This window comes from Loxodonta africana, chromosome 16, assembly GCF_030014295.1.
Source record: "Loxodonta africana isolate mLoxAfr1 chromosome 16, mLoxAfr1.hap2, whole genome shotgun sequence".
Taxonomy (NCBI): Eukaryota; Metazoa; Chordata; class Mammalia; order Proboscidea; family Elephantidae; genus Loxodonta; species Loxodonta africana.
In genome coordinates this window covers 61,504,904-61,520,072 of record NC_087357.1, presented here as the reverse complement: position 1 = coordinate 61,520,072, position 15,169 = coordinate 61,504,904, and positions in this window count along the sequence as shown.

The following is a 15,169-nucleotide window of genomic DNA, read 5'->3' as shown; positions in this document are numbered from 1 at the left end:
GACTGGTTTGAGACTGATGATTTTTTTTAAATCCCATGAATCTAAATCATACTACTAGAATAAGGAAATATTGTTCTGAAATAAAAATGATGGCATATTAGACCTGTCTATTAGTGAATCTGGGGAGCTCTGGTGAGGCAGTGGTTAAGCACTTGGCTGCTAACTGAAAGGTCACCCGTTCGAACCCACCAGCCACTCTGCAGAAGCAAGATATGGCTGTCTGCTTCCGTAAATATTAGAGCCTTGGAAACCTTATGGGACAGTTCTACTCTGTCCTATAGGGTTGCTATGAATTGGAATCAACTCCACGGCAACAGGTTTGATTTTGGTTAAGATTACTCAATCAGTTGGCTCTTGAGAAAGCAGTTGACCAATGATCAGAGACCTGAGTGGAATAAACAATGATCTGTTCTGGATCCAAGGTCCTATACTCTGGCTATATATTAAAATCATAAGACAGGAGGGCAGTTAAAAATTATTGACGTCCAGGCCCCATGCCAGAGATTCTGGCCTATGGAGGGCACTGAGATCATATTTTTTCAAAACTACTCCCACTCCCTTACCCCCATGCAGTTAAAAACTCCTGATCTAGATGAATTGTCTAGATTTTTTTATGGTACTGAATTATTATCTGCAATTGATACAGTAAAATCTGTGAGAGCCAGAACTTGACAGGACTGCCCTGTTTTTCCTGGTCTCGCAAGTTTTCTGCCTTTGACATAGGCTTTACTAGTTTTGCCTCTCTAGAGAACCCAGCCTAAGACAGACAGAGTACAGTCTTACCATTTTTCTATGGCTTGTTTTAGTGAAAAATATTTGAATTTTCCTTCTCTGACAGGTTTCTGCCTTATACAGGTTCCAGCTGTCACAGATTTTACTGTATAAGGAATAAAGAGTGACGGGTAGACTTGTAAAGTATTTTCTTGCAATAATCACTATTCTCTGACCTTAATGGAAAAATTTAAATGACTAGATGTTATGCCCTGGTAGTGCAGTAGATAAGAACTACACCTGCTAGAAAAAAGGTCGGCAGTTCAAATCCACCAGCCACTCCTTGGAAACCCTACGGGACACCTGGACAGCAAAGGGTTTGGTTTAGGTCTTAAGTGTTATGAACTGAATTGTGTCCCCCAAAAATATGCAAAACAGATTGAAACATTGCCTGGTCCTGCATCATATTCACAATCAATGGATGTTTGTAGCTATTTCTTTTCATTTTAGTCATGCCACAGTAGCAAATGAAGGCCCGGAAAGCTTGACTCCATCCAAGTCATTAAGGTCAACTCTATTTTGAGGAGGCAGCTCTTGCCCAGTCGTATTTTGAGTGTCTTCCAACCTGAGGGGCTCATCTTCTGGCATTATATCAATGTTCTGCTGCTATTCTGAAGCTTTTCTCTGGCTAATTCTTTCCAGAAGTAGATCCTTCTTCCTAGCCTGTCTGGAAGCTCTGCTGAAACCTGTCCACCATGGGTGACCCTGCTGGTATCCGAAATACCAGTGGCACAGCTTCCAGCATCACAGAAACATGCGAGCCACTGCAGTAAGACAAACTGACAGAGGAGTGGTAGACATATTGGTCGCAACTACTAGAAAATATAGGTATGTGTATAGATAATTCGGAAACCCTGGTAGCATAGTGGTTAACAGCTATGACTGCTAACCAAAAGGTTGGCAGTTCGAATCCACCAGGCACTCCTTGGAAACATTATGGGGCAGTTCTACTCTGTCCTATAGGGTCGCTACGAGTCGACGGCAATGGGTTTTTATAGATGATCCGCAAAGTGGGTTTTTAATTTTTCCGTAAAGTTGTTTATAAGGGCCTTAGAATGGAATTCTCTAAATACCTCATTGAGGGTAGAAATTAACTTCCCAGGGTTCATCTCATTTATGACAGGTGCTAGGTTAGAACTCTTGTCCCCGATTCTCATCTTAATATTCTTTCAATAGATCTTTGGTTTTATTTTTTAAAAAGTAAAGGTTCCCTTTTGAGAATAATCATAGAAGCTAGAACCAGTGATCAGAAGCCTCAATGAACATGAGAGGCAGTTTATAGTATATTTATCAAGACCACAGACTCTGGAATCAGATAAACCATAGTCTAAACCTGGCTCTAACATTTACCACCCAGAAGACCTTCACCTCCCTGAATCTCAGCTTCCTTATCAGGAAAATAATGATACTATAATATTGTAGCAGGAGGTAGAAAAATGGCTGAAGGCAAATATCTTTCCAGCTCTCATGGCATTCATTATTTTCAGCCCTAAGGACTAAAGAAAAGGAGGGAAACCCAGGCTTCTCTGTTAAACGTGTTGTTAAACAAACAATTTCTTTACAATGGCCTTTGTCTACATTAGTTCTTCCAAATAGATTTCAGTGGCTGGCATGCTGTAGTTGGGTATTAAGTAAGAGAACATATATGAATCCTTCAGAGCAATGCCCAGCATACAGTAAACACTCCACAATATCCTATTAGTTGCTACTGTCTTGAACTACTTAGTGTTGCTTAATAAAACAGATGGGAGTTTTTGTTTTTGCTTTTTTTCAGGTAGGCAAATTGTGTTTATATTCTAAATACTTTTATGTCCTGTGGAACATTCTTCCAGGAAGCCCAACTCACTTCACGGTGCACAATTAGCAGTATTATAAATCAATCAGGCAATCAGAATATACGTATGCAAAATGCAAAGAGGGCGACACTCTTATCCTCGAGAAACCTATAACTAAGTGAAGAGAGTGAAAAGGAAGCTGAGTTCTGCCAGCCAAGTGAAATAACAGGCTGATGCATTCACTGGATGTCCCTGGGTGATGTAAATAGTTTGTGCTTGTGCTTGGCTGCTGATCTCAAGGTTGGTGGTTCCAACCTAGCCAGCAGCTCTGCACAAGAAGGATGTGGTAATCTGCTTCCGTAAAGATTGGAGCCAGCTGCATAGCGTAACAGTTCTACTACTAAGGAGCTGTTCTACTCAGTAACACATGGGGGCGCCATGAGTCAGAATTTGAGCTTATATTAGAGGTTAGTCTCCCCACATTACCCACTCTATTCCTCAGACATGAGCTAGGGTAGAATTAAGAGAAATAGTATCTGTAGGTTTATTTGACATCAGTTCCACTTTTACTGTATTTCTGGGGAAAGGAAATTAACTTCACCAAGAAAAGACACATTTTGCTGCCCTTACCCATCAAATAAGCTGACTTTTTGCCAAATGAATGTGATCACGGGTCAAGGGTGAGCCTTCCAATCAGGAAACCAGTAAAGGACAGGATGACGCCAGCCTCACTTTAGAGGCCTATGTTTGATGAATAGCACTGTCAGAGATTAAAAAAAGAAGAAGGTTGTATTCAAATGATGTCATTGACTTAAGGAAGAAACTGCTCTACAAAATCCCTGCAGCAATATGAAGGTTACAGCTAGGAAAACAGATATCCTGGCCCTGGAAACAGAAAATTTATCATCTTCAATTTTTTCCTCAATTACCTTACTTTTTGCAATTGAAGTTTGAGGCTCTTCTATTTCATGTTTGTGGAAAAAGACCTGCAATGGTTAGAATTGTCTATAATTTTGGGCAAAAGAAGCTTTAAAAAAAAAAAAATGGCTTTACTATATCCATTTACTCATTCATTCAACAACTATGTACTGCAAACTGACTATGTGCTAAGCGCATGTTATAGGAAATAAGACAGGCAGGGTCTCTGCCCTGACAGAAATTACAATTCCGTGGAGGAAAGAGGCAATAAACAAGTAAACACTTAATAAAATCATAGAGATTATTAATAGTACAATGAAGAAAGCAAACCGTGAGAGAGAATAATGGAAGACCTGCTTTAGATAGGGGTCAGGGAAGTCCTCCCTGACAATGTGATACCTGAGATGAGACCTAAGTGATGAGGTGACAGACCCTGTAAAAACCAGGCAAAGAGCATCGAGTCCGAGAGAACTACACATGCAAAGGTCCTAACGCAGAAAGAAAGTTCTAGTAGCTGACAGAAGGAAAAATGACTGGTGTGTAGGAGGTAGGACGGAATGGCAGGAGACTGGAGGAATAGGTAAAAGTTTGTCATTTCTAGAGTCCTTTTGGGCACAGTAATGGGTTTGAATATTTTTATCTTAATGGCGGATACATAGACCTGCAGCAGACAAATGGTGGCAGTAGTATAGAGACAGGGAAGAGATCGGGCTGGCTGAATTAAATAAGGGCTACATTTCAAGGCCCTGTGTGCTTGACCAGCTATAATTAAATCTAAACCTAGGTGCAGACCACCATATAACTGTTACTGTTGGCACCCGAGAACTACTTGTGATTAACAAACTAGGTGCTTAGACAACATAAGTGGCTGCATTTAAAGGCCCTGTGTGCTTGACCAAATGTAAATTACTGATAATTCTCCTGAGTTGTTTTTCAAGGCCTCACCAGGTGCAGAGCATGCACAGTAAAAATAAACGTGGCCTATGAATGACCTTCCACATGAGACAAACATGAGCAGGAACCCCTTGCCGGGGTTTGAACCAAGATCCAGAGGCATCATGCATGCGCAACATCCCAGAATAAGTCCTGTTAACATCCCGGCAGCCTTTGTGACAGACTCCATCTTGGTTCCAGCAACCTCTGCGAGGAAGTCCATCTTGAATTCTAACAGTGCATGCATTTGATTTTCATAACCCTTCCCCTTCTCCTAGAAATCTCCATCTAATGAATAAAGATAATGCCTTTTTCCCACCTAAGAACTTGGTAAGCCCTATGAAATCCACTGTTCAGAGAGAGACTGGAGGCTAGCATAGATGGAAACCCCTCTCCCTCTCTCCCTCGCGAGGCTTTTACTCTGTCCCTAATAAACCTTTGTTCGTGCGGAACCTCTGAGCCTCTCCTGGTCATTCGTGGTCAAAAGAAGGTAAGAACCTAGGCAGAGCTTAGTCCCGAGCTGGGAAGCCTTGCCTGTAACCGTATGACCAGCAGGAGCCAGGAGCCTGGAGCAAGATGGCTGCAGTGGGCTTTCTGGCCCACAGAGCAATAGAGCTGGGTGCCTTTAGGCAGGAGGCATGCTGGTAAGGTGGGGTGCTGATGGTTTGTACAACCGAAAATAGAGCCAACTGAGGGCACAGATGAGAAACTGTTGAGAACTATCTTGGTTGGAAGCTGTCCTGATTGAAGAACTCTATCCTGTTTCCTGAGTTGTATCCTGTTACTTCCAAGTTGATCCTAATCTTGAGTTGTAGCCTGTTACTTCCCTAATATGCCACATAATTGTGAGTAAGATCTGTGAATTCTGTGTAGCCATTGCAATGAATTATCAAACCTAACAGAGAAGTAGCAAGTGCTGTGGGGTGGCGGTGGGGGGGGCTGGAGAGGACGGGCAGCTGGTGTCAGAAATGGTAAAAAAGTTGGAGAATGGAGGTATGTCTGACCTTCACCTCATAGAAATCAGCTTTGTGCTGTTTGCTGATTCTTATCCCTCCTCAAGAAGTTAGAGAAGTTCTGACATTAGATTATGTATGTCTTCCAGGGTCTTCCATTATTGGTATGGAAAGATGTACAGTTACAGAAAAACACAACCTCAAGGTTAGAAAGAAACCTAGAGCTAGAAATAGAAATCATATACAATCCAGCAATCCCATTCCTAGGAATGTATCCTAGAGAAATAAGAGCCATCACATGAATAGACATATGCACACCCATGTTTGTTGCAGCATTATTCACAATAGCAAAAAAAAAAAAAAAGGAAATAACCAAAGTGCCCATTAACAGATGAATGGATGAACAAACTTTGGAACATAAACACAATGGAATGATAAAGAACAATGATGAATCTTCAAAGAATTTCATAACATGGATGAATCTGGAGGGCATTATGCTGAGTGAAATCAGTTAACCACAAAAGGGCAAATGCTGTATGAGACCATTATAAAAATTCATGAAAAGGTTTACACACAAAAAGAAACAATCTTTGATGGTTATGAGAGAAGAGATGAGTGGGGAGGGAGAAAAACTAGATAGTAGTTGAGCGGTAACTTTGGTGAAAGGAAAGACGATACATGATACTGGCAAAGTCAGCACAACTTGACCAAAGCAAAGTCATAGAAGCTTTGTAGACACATCCAAACTCCCTGAGGGACCAAGTTACTGGGCTGAGGGCTGGGGACCATGGTCTCGAGGGACATCTAGCTCAACTGGCATAACACAGTTTATAAAGAAAATATTCTACATCCTACTTAGGCGAGTAGTGTCCGGGATCTTAAAAGCTTGTGAGCGGCCATGTAAGATATACTCTACTGGCCTCACCCCATCTGGAGCAAGGGAGAATGAAGAAAACCAAAGACACAAGGGAAAGTTTAGTCCAAAAGACTAATGGACCACAACTACCACAGCCTCCACCAGACTGAGCCCAGAAAAACTAGACGGTGCCCAGTTATCACCACCGGCTGCTCTGACAGGTATCACAATAGAGGGTCCTGGGCAAAGAGGGAGAAAAACGTAGAACAAAATTCAAATTCACCAGAAAAAAAAAAAGACCAGACTTTTAGATCTGAGAGAGACTGAAGAAATCCGAAAGTATGACCCTTGGACACCATTGTAACTCAGTACTGAAGTTACTCCCAAAGTTCACCCTTCAGCCAAAGATTAGACAGGTCTATAAAACAATAACGCAAGGTGAGGAACGTGCTTCATAGTTCAATCAGGTACACAAGGCTAAGTGGGCACACCAGCCCAAAAGCAAAGACAAGAAGGAAGAAAGGGACAGGAAAACTGGACAAATGAAAATGGAGAAACCCAGGGTGGAGAAGGGTTCAGTGTTGACACATGGTAAGATTGGCAATCAATGTCACAAAACAATTTGTGTATTGATTGTTTAATGAGAAACTCATTTGCTCTGTAAACTTTCACCTAAAGCACAATAATTAAAAAAAAAAAAAAATCCTAGAATGGGGCTTTGCAAAAAGACAAGATCACCCAGAGATCTTGCTAAATGTAGATTCTGAATCAGGTAGGGCCTGAAATTCTGCATTTCTAATAAGCTCCCAGCTAGAGCTTTACACTTTAAGTAAAAAAGCAGGGTATTATGTTCAGCCCCTTCCTCGTCCTATCCCCTCCACCATCCAAAACTGAGTCCTGTGGACTAAACTCTTGACAGCTCTGATCACTGGAAATCCTTTATTTATACTGAGCCATCATCTGTCTCTCTATGATTCAAATCATTGGTCTTAGATCTGCCTTCTGGGGAAACGCACAGCAGCATTTTTTTTTTGACACAAACAGGGACTAATAGTTGCTTAGTTGACAATAAAAATTCATTTAAAGTGAAGGAACGTATTTTTAAAAGACAATACATTAAACATTTTTTCTTAAAACACTTGTACTAGCACATTCTTTCTCCAGTCTTCAGTGTAGATGCAAGGCCAGCAACAAGGGCCTTTTGATGAACTTTATCAGTTTTTTTGTTTGTCAGCATAAACCACACCTACAATAACACACCAGGCACTTGTGAAACAATGGGGCATACACTCTAGAACAGGAAGAAAGTGTACCCATGGGGAGAAATAAAAACTGGACTGGACCAATCTGCAGCGCTATGATTCATTCCAAGCAAAGGCATGAGGTCACACGAGGTAGAGCAAAAGTTGGAGTGAGCAAGAGGACCTAGAAGCAATGCCATACACTGTGTAGTTGAGATCTGTCTTTACTCATATTAAGTTGAGGTGATTTGTTACTTGCATTGTGAGAAAAGCACTCATGGTGTTTTCAGACTCCGCTACCCATGTCATAAATACTAATCAAAATATTAAAATAATCCCAAAGCTCCTAAAGTACAGGCTAGTATGGTTGTCCGATTTCCTTTCATCTAATAACACGTTTCAAGATTTACCAGATCATAATTCATGGAATGCTTAGAGTCTTATTTCCATTTTCAGACTCATTTTCCATCTCTATCGAGTAAGTTGACTTTCATTTGTTGTAGAAGTTGCATTATATTTTCTAATAAATCGACCTGTCCTAAGATGTCACTCCTTCTTACATTTTTGGGTCATGTTTTCCTTCTATAATTCTGTTCAGAAAGAGCTTATTTATTTGTTATTGCCAAACTTAAAATTTAAAGACTGAAAAGATACCTTAGTTAAAAGTGTATATTTGTTCTTACAATAGATTGAAATATTTTAACAGGTAGCGCCTATCCCAAAAATATACATCCTCACACAAAGGATTTAACAGTGTCTTACATTTGTACATTTGTACAGAACAGAGTGCTGAAACATCCATTATCTTGCTCAAGTATCATAGCCAGTTTGGGAGGTGGGTGATATTGTTTCGGTTTTGAATAAGACAAAGTGAAACTCAGGGATGGTCCGTTACTAGAAATTAGATAGGTAGGTAGGTAGGTAGATGATAGATAGATGATAGACGGACGGATGGACGGACAGACAGATAGACAGACAGACAGATAGGTAGATAGGTCATCCAGCAGGAAAGTGACAGAACTGGGGTTATAAGGAATCTCGCCTTTTGATTCTTTGGATCTTCCTTTAAATCTCTCAGTAATATTAACTAAGGCCAAAGAAGAGTGAACAGGGCTTCTTCCCTTTCACCCCATGGCTCTGTGATTTAAAACTGTATTATTAATTTGAGTTAAAGACTCTCTTCTTCCTTCCAAAAGTGTGGTAAATGATTCCAAGATTAAAGTGAAGTAAAAATGATTGAGAGGCCTCTTTTTCTCATTAGTTAGTTAGTTTGATCATTTTAGGATTTCCTAACAGCTCTGGAAATTGTCTTAGACAATATTAAGAGGGTGTTTTGGAACCAGGGTGGGGCATCCCTCTCTGATGTTGGGTTGGCTTTGTGAACTGGCATCATTAAAGCCTGGTATCATTTCTGGATTATGGTACATGGTCATCGCTTCATTTTGTTTAACAAAATATGCATTAAAAATTAAAAGGCTATTTCAAAAGCAAACCACAGTACAAATATTTATCTAGGTCAGTGGATAAATATAGACAGACTGAAAACAGGAAAAAAAAAAAGTATTCTCAGCAAGCTTGAATCATGCTCTGATTTGGATTCGTCTTTGGTAACAACCTTAATGACCTTTCTTGATACTCAAGGTGGGAAATTTAAAATTTAAAACCCAGAGGGAAAAATGTATGAGCAGCCCTATGAATCATTTAGTGTGAATTTGGTTTAAATTTATTTCACCTGAGAGAAGTTCCATTTTTTATCTACTCAAAAGAGCTGATCCTAGCTTCAATCTTTTTCTGTTCATGAAGAACTTTCCTCATATCCTTAGTTGTAAGAAAAATATAACCTCTAATTTTATACATAATCCTTGCAGAGAACATTCAACCATTAGTATCTTTTTGAGCTCCAAATAAAAAGTGAAATAAAGGCCTGAGAAATTCGTATTTTGCCAGAAGTTTCAGGTTCCTTTCTTACTTACTATATATATCACGTCCTCTGTAATGTGGAAATATTTGGCAAGCTTTGCAACATAACTTTCTTGTTGGTCAAGATGACCTTCTGGCCCTTCACCTCAAAGCACAGTAAGTAAAATCGGATATGCCCCTTAATCTTTTTTAAACCATTTACGTTTGACTAAAGGTCTATATCTATCACCATTTTCCTGTGGTGCCTTTATTTGTCATATATACTCAAAGCTTGCCTTTCTTTTTCACCCCAGTGCTACAGGTCCGTTCCCACCCCTAGCCCTCACCCTACCCGTGGTCTCCATTACCTGGGGGATTAAGATTTTACTTGCTTACAAGGTAGCCAGTGCCCCACAAAATACATCCATTCATGTCTTCTCACCATACACTGTTAGCTGCAAATTATTATACTGCTTATGAAGAAAAAAAAAATTTTTTATGATGATCATTTTGATGTAGAAACTATAATTAAATTTATTTCAGTTTTCCAAGATCACAGATTTGCATTACAGTGTTTCTAACTAAGCACAACAAATCTAGATACCCATTTCCAAATCCACATGAGAGTACAAGTAAAAAGGTGATGTACAGAGTGGTGCCACTTTGATGGGGCTCTTTAGGTAAAACTGGGAAGGGGATGGACTTGCATCTCAACCCATATCTCAGGTTCTCAGTGACCTGGTGCTGTCTGCTGGCTTCCTGGGGTATCCCACGGCGTACTGAATGGAAAATGCAATGTAGAGGACTAGAGTGGAAATGAGATTCCCAGTTAGAAGAATCTTGCATCATTCGGGTAGAAATGATAGCGACTCAGATTAGGGTGGTGATGATGGTTGTGAAGCTAGAAAAGGGTGGAAGAATTTGGGATAGATTTTGGAGGTAAAATTGATCATTAGACTTAGAGGTTAAGGAAGGGCATAATCGAGGATATTCTTTAGATTTTTCACCTGAGCTGCTGGGTAGATTGTGAGTGCGAGTAACATTTATTAAGATTGGGAGGAACAGGAACGGAAATTAAGAGTTCTCTTTTAAGACATGACATATTCAAAGTGCCTAGTAGCCATTCAAGGATCGCTGGTGGCGCAGTGGTTAAGGTGCTTGGCTGCTAACCAAAAGGTCGGCAGTTCGAATCCACCAGGCACTCCTTGGAAACCCTATAGGGCAGTTAGTTCTACTCTGTCCTATAGGGTCACTATGAGTCACAATCGACTCCACAGCAACCGATTATTCGCCATCCCAGGATCCCTGGTGGTGCAGTGGTTAAAGCACTCAGCTGCTAATCAAAAGGTTGGCGGTGCAAACCCACCAGCTGCTCCGCAGGAGACAGATGTGGCAGCCTGCTTCCATAAAGATTTATGGCCTTGGAAACCCTGTGGGGTAGCTACTAGTTGGAACTGACTCAACACAGCAGTGGGCTTTTGGTTTTTAGCCATTCAACTGGAGATGAAAATAGGATTTGGGGGGCTGGGAGTTCAGATATTTTGAACATGTAGACTTCTTGGCACCCACTCAGATCCTTTGACATAAGATGCACCTGTGGATGATGGCCTGGGCAGTGTTGAGATAGGTGGGAGAAGAGATTTCTCACACGTGAGTGCTTCAGTTACAGCGACTACAGCTGAGAGTACTCATTGCCGGCTGTGCGTACTTGCCTTCAAACCACAGAACCACTTGGGAACACTCAGCCTAGAATTCTGAGGGAAGGTCAGCCTAGCAGCAGAGGGTGGAGGAGGCACCCAGAAGGACCACTCAACCCTCTCTGATAGAGACTCCCAGTGTTGCAGCCCTTGCATTTTTCATGTTGAATCTCTCTTAGCTACCATGGCGTATCTATTCCTCTAAGGGAAGACAGAGAAAGCTGTCAGGCTTCTTTCACTGCATATATTTGACTCATAATAATTTAAATGACTAGAATTCATACATCAGCTTAGTACTCTTCCAAGATGGATCCCAATCATCCTCACCTCCTTGTATTTAGTTTTTGTGTAGTCTCCACCCACATTGAATCAGGGCTGAGGGCTGGTCCATATTACCAATACAGTAAGGTGGAGGTGAAGATGGATGACTTCAAAGGGTAGGTCATAAGCATATTGCAGCTTCCACCTTGTTCTCTTGGCTTGCACACTCTGGGGGAAGCCAGCTGCCATATTCTGAGGACACACCAGCAGCCCTGAAGAGTTCCATGTGGAAAGGAACTGAGACCTCCAACCAATAGCCAGCTCCACCTTGCCAACCATGGGAATGAGCCATCTTGGGAGTAGATCCTCCAGCCTTCAGAAGACTTTAAACTGACCTCTGACTCCAACCTCCTAAGAGACTGCAAGCTATAACCACCCTTCCAAAACTGCTCCAGAATTCTTGACCCACAGAAACAGATAACAAACGATAATTGTTCTAAGTTTTGGGAGTGATTTGTTATGCAGCAGTGGATAAATAATTCATCCTTAAAAAAAAAAATAGTATTGTTATGAGCAATCTTATGGCTATAACTTTCTATTTTATGTGGAAAATAAACTCATCCATGAGTTTTTCAGAAGGAAAACATCCAATCAACTCACAGACTCTCTTAAATTGCAAGCTCTGTGCTAAGGAACAAATACAGTAGAAACTGTGATTGGTTTGTAAATAAAGAAACTGAACCATCTAACTTTGTTAAACTGTGGTGTCTTATGAACTCAGCTTGCATAGTAAAGGAAAGCACAAAAATATTTTGGATCTTTTGTTTTTATGTCACGAACAGTCCCAAAGTTCAGAGGAAGGAACTCTGGTGTTTCCTTTACACCAAAGCAGATTGAGGTGTGCCATTTTATTTATCTGAAAATAGGAAGTTACGTGATTATAAGTTCTGATTATCAGTCAGAATTATTCACAGCAAAAGTCTGCTAGGATATAACTTCTCATCAAAACCTGCCAGAAAGAAAGATGTTTTTCCTTCTTCTTTTTTTGGAGGGGTGGGTCTCGAAACCTGTCTACCTTTAACAGAAATCTGAGCTAATAGAATTTATGAAGTCGCAAGCCCATTTTCTTTGCAAGCTCCTTGAAACATAATTTGAAACTCCCGTGTATCAGCCTGACCCTGCTACTGTTAGCAATTGGGAGTATCTTCTTACCCACCAATGTTATAATGGCTAAATACTGACAATCCTCTACCATTTTAATAATTTTCAAGTTTATTTTGCATCCATTATCTCATTTACATCTCAAAACCACCTTGTGGCACCTCGGCTATCATTATCTCGTTTTAACAGATAAGAAAACTGGGGCCCAGAGAGATTATTAACCAGCCTCATTTCCTTGAACAATTTACGAAATTACCTCTCTGAGAAATGAGTGGGCTGGACTGTTTTCTGAGGTCTCTTCCAGTAATAAAAATCCCTTTATTCTAAGCAGCTTCAGCAAGATCAAGTCACTTTGTAAGATCAGAAAGCCTAGACTTCTAGTTAGATCTGTATCTTGGCTCCATCATTTGCTGAACTTAAATACTTAGAGGAATCATTTAAACTTCCTGAATCTCAGGAATCCCCGGGTGGCACAAACGGATAATGTACTGGATTACAAGGTTAGAGGTTCAAGTCCACCCAGACATGCCTCAGAAGAAAGGTCTGGCAATCTACTCCCCCCAAATCAGCCACTGAAAACCCTACGGAACACATTCTACTCTGTCACACGTGGGGTCGCCATGAGTCAGAGTCAACTTGATGACAACTGGCTTTGTCTATAAAAGGGGTTTAATAACATACACCTCATAGAGTTATTTTGATGGCTAGATGAAATATATGAGTCACTTATTCTAATCTTAACTGGTCTTACCCTAGTTAGTTAATTTCCCTGAGTCCAGGTTCCCATGTGTAAAATGCAGATAACAGACAGGAAGCACCTTTACTTTTTTTTTTTTTTAATACTTTTTATTGTGTTTTAAGTGAAGTTTACAAATCAATTCAGTCTCTCACACAAAAACTTATATACACCTTGCTACATACTCCCAATTACTCTCCCCCTAATGAGACAGCCCACTGTCTCCCCCTGCTCTCTCTTTTTGTGTCCATTTAGCCAACTTCTAACTCCCTCCACCCTCTCATCTCCCCTCCAGGCAGGAGATGCCAACACAGTTTCAAGTGTCCACCTGATCCAAGAAGCTCACTCCTCACCAGCATCCCTCTCCAACCCGTTGTCCAGTCCAATCCATGTCTTAACTTTTGGTAAAGTATAGTGGGTGCTGTGGTGTGCACAAGTCCCTCCTTTAGAACTACAGTACTCAGTCCCCCTGCCTCGATGGTTGGCAGCCATCAGTTCTCAGCTTAGTCCCTATTAAGAATTGCCTTCAGTTGAAGACAGCCACCTTCCCCAAGGCCATATCCTCTTTCCCAAAAGGTAGCCTATATCCAATTACTGCTGATGCAGAGCTATAAATGACAGGCCTCTTTGTTTCGATTTGGAAAAACTCTGAAGGACCATCTCAGCTCCAGAGCAAATTGTGAGATGGGCTTTGTTAGAACCACAGCTCAGTTCATCCTCTCCCCCCTCCCCCCCAGTCTGGTTTCCTTCACAGATGTAGTTCCCCGCAAGCACCCTTTCTTAGTATAAACTCCTTGCATGCAAATTTCCATCTTAGGGACTGTTTTCTGGGAACTCGACCATCATGTTGAGATAACAGATATTGAAAGTGCTCTGAAAACTGTAAAGTTCTCTGCAACAGTTGGATATCATTTACCAAAGCATAATGTGGATTATCTAGAAAATATTGAACTGATGTGTTTCTTTTTTAAAATTATTATTCCCATAAATTGTGTTCCTCTGCAGCCATTTTACCAGTGTGGCCCTAGTGAAGACAAAGGGCAAGTGACACCTTGCACAGCAGTAGGATGTTATGTAGAAGCAGCTCCTTGGGGGCAGGAAGGGAAGGTTTAGAGAAATTTTCAGTTTAGGGAGGGAAGAGGAGAGATGGCGGACTTAGGGAAAGGCAGTCAGATGCTGGTGTCCACACTTTACTCCTTTTGGGGTGTAGTCTGTGTGCAGAGGTGACAGAAACTGGAGACCTTGGGGCTAGTGGCTGGTTTCTCTGGGAAGAGGCTGAGGGGCGCTGCATGACAGGAGAAACTCCATGAGCTTAGTATGGCTTAGAACCAGGGCTTTGAACTTTTTCTTTCCGGGTTCAAACCCCTGCTGAGAATTCACATTTCTAACCAGTTCGTAGGAAGTTATACATAAGAATCACCTGAGGATCTTGTTAAAATGTAGATTCTGATTCAGTATACCTGGAACTCGAAGCCTGGCTTAGAAGCATTAGCCCAGCACTGGCAGAAAGACTCCAGAGACTGGAGCCCAGTTTCCCATGGGTTGTGTGTGGCTGGTGGCTTGCAGGCAATCCAGAAACTCAAGCATGCTCTCCCTCCCCTCCAAGCAGGGGGCGGACAGGATGCTGAGGACAGGGGCTGACCGGCAGAAGCCTGGGCTTGGGAAGAGGAGGAAGGAACTCTGCAAGGCCATCAAAGCACTAAAAAATGAAAATATGACAAGCTGACTTCAGTGAGAAATCTTGATGAGATAAAGGCAAGCTCTGGAAGGGGGGTTGAAGACTGCAAAGTAGTCAGGGAGGTAGAAGAAAAATTACTGCATGCCACAGGGTAGAAATGTTTTCCTTTTTAAGAGAATAATTAAACACAGATATATAAATAACTGGAAAGTAACTTACATTTTTTTTGTCATCTGTGTATGTTATGTATTTCAGCTCTATTTGTTTCATATCCTATTGACTTTTTAAAA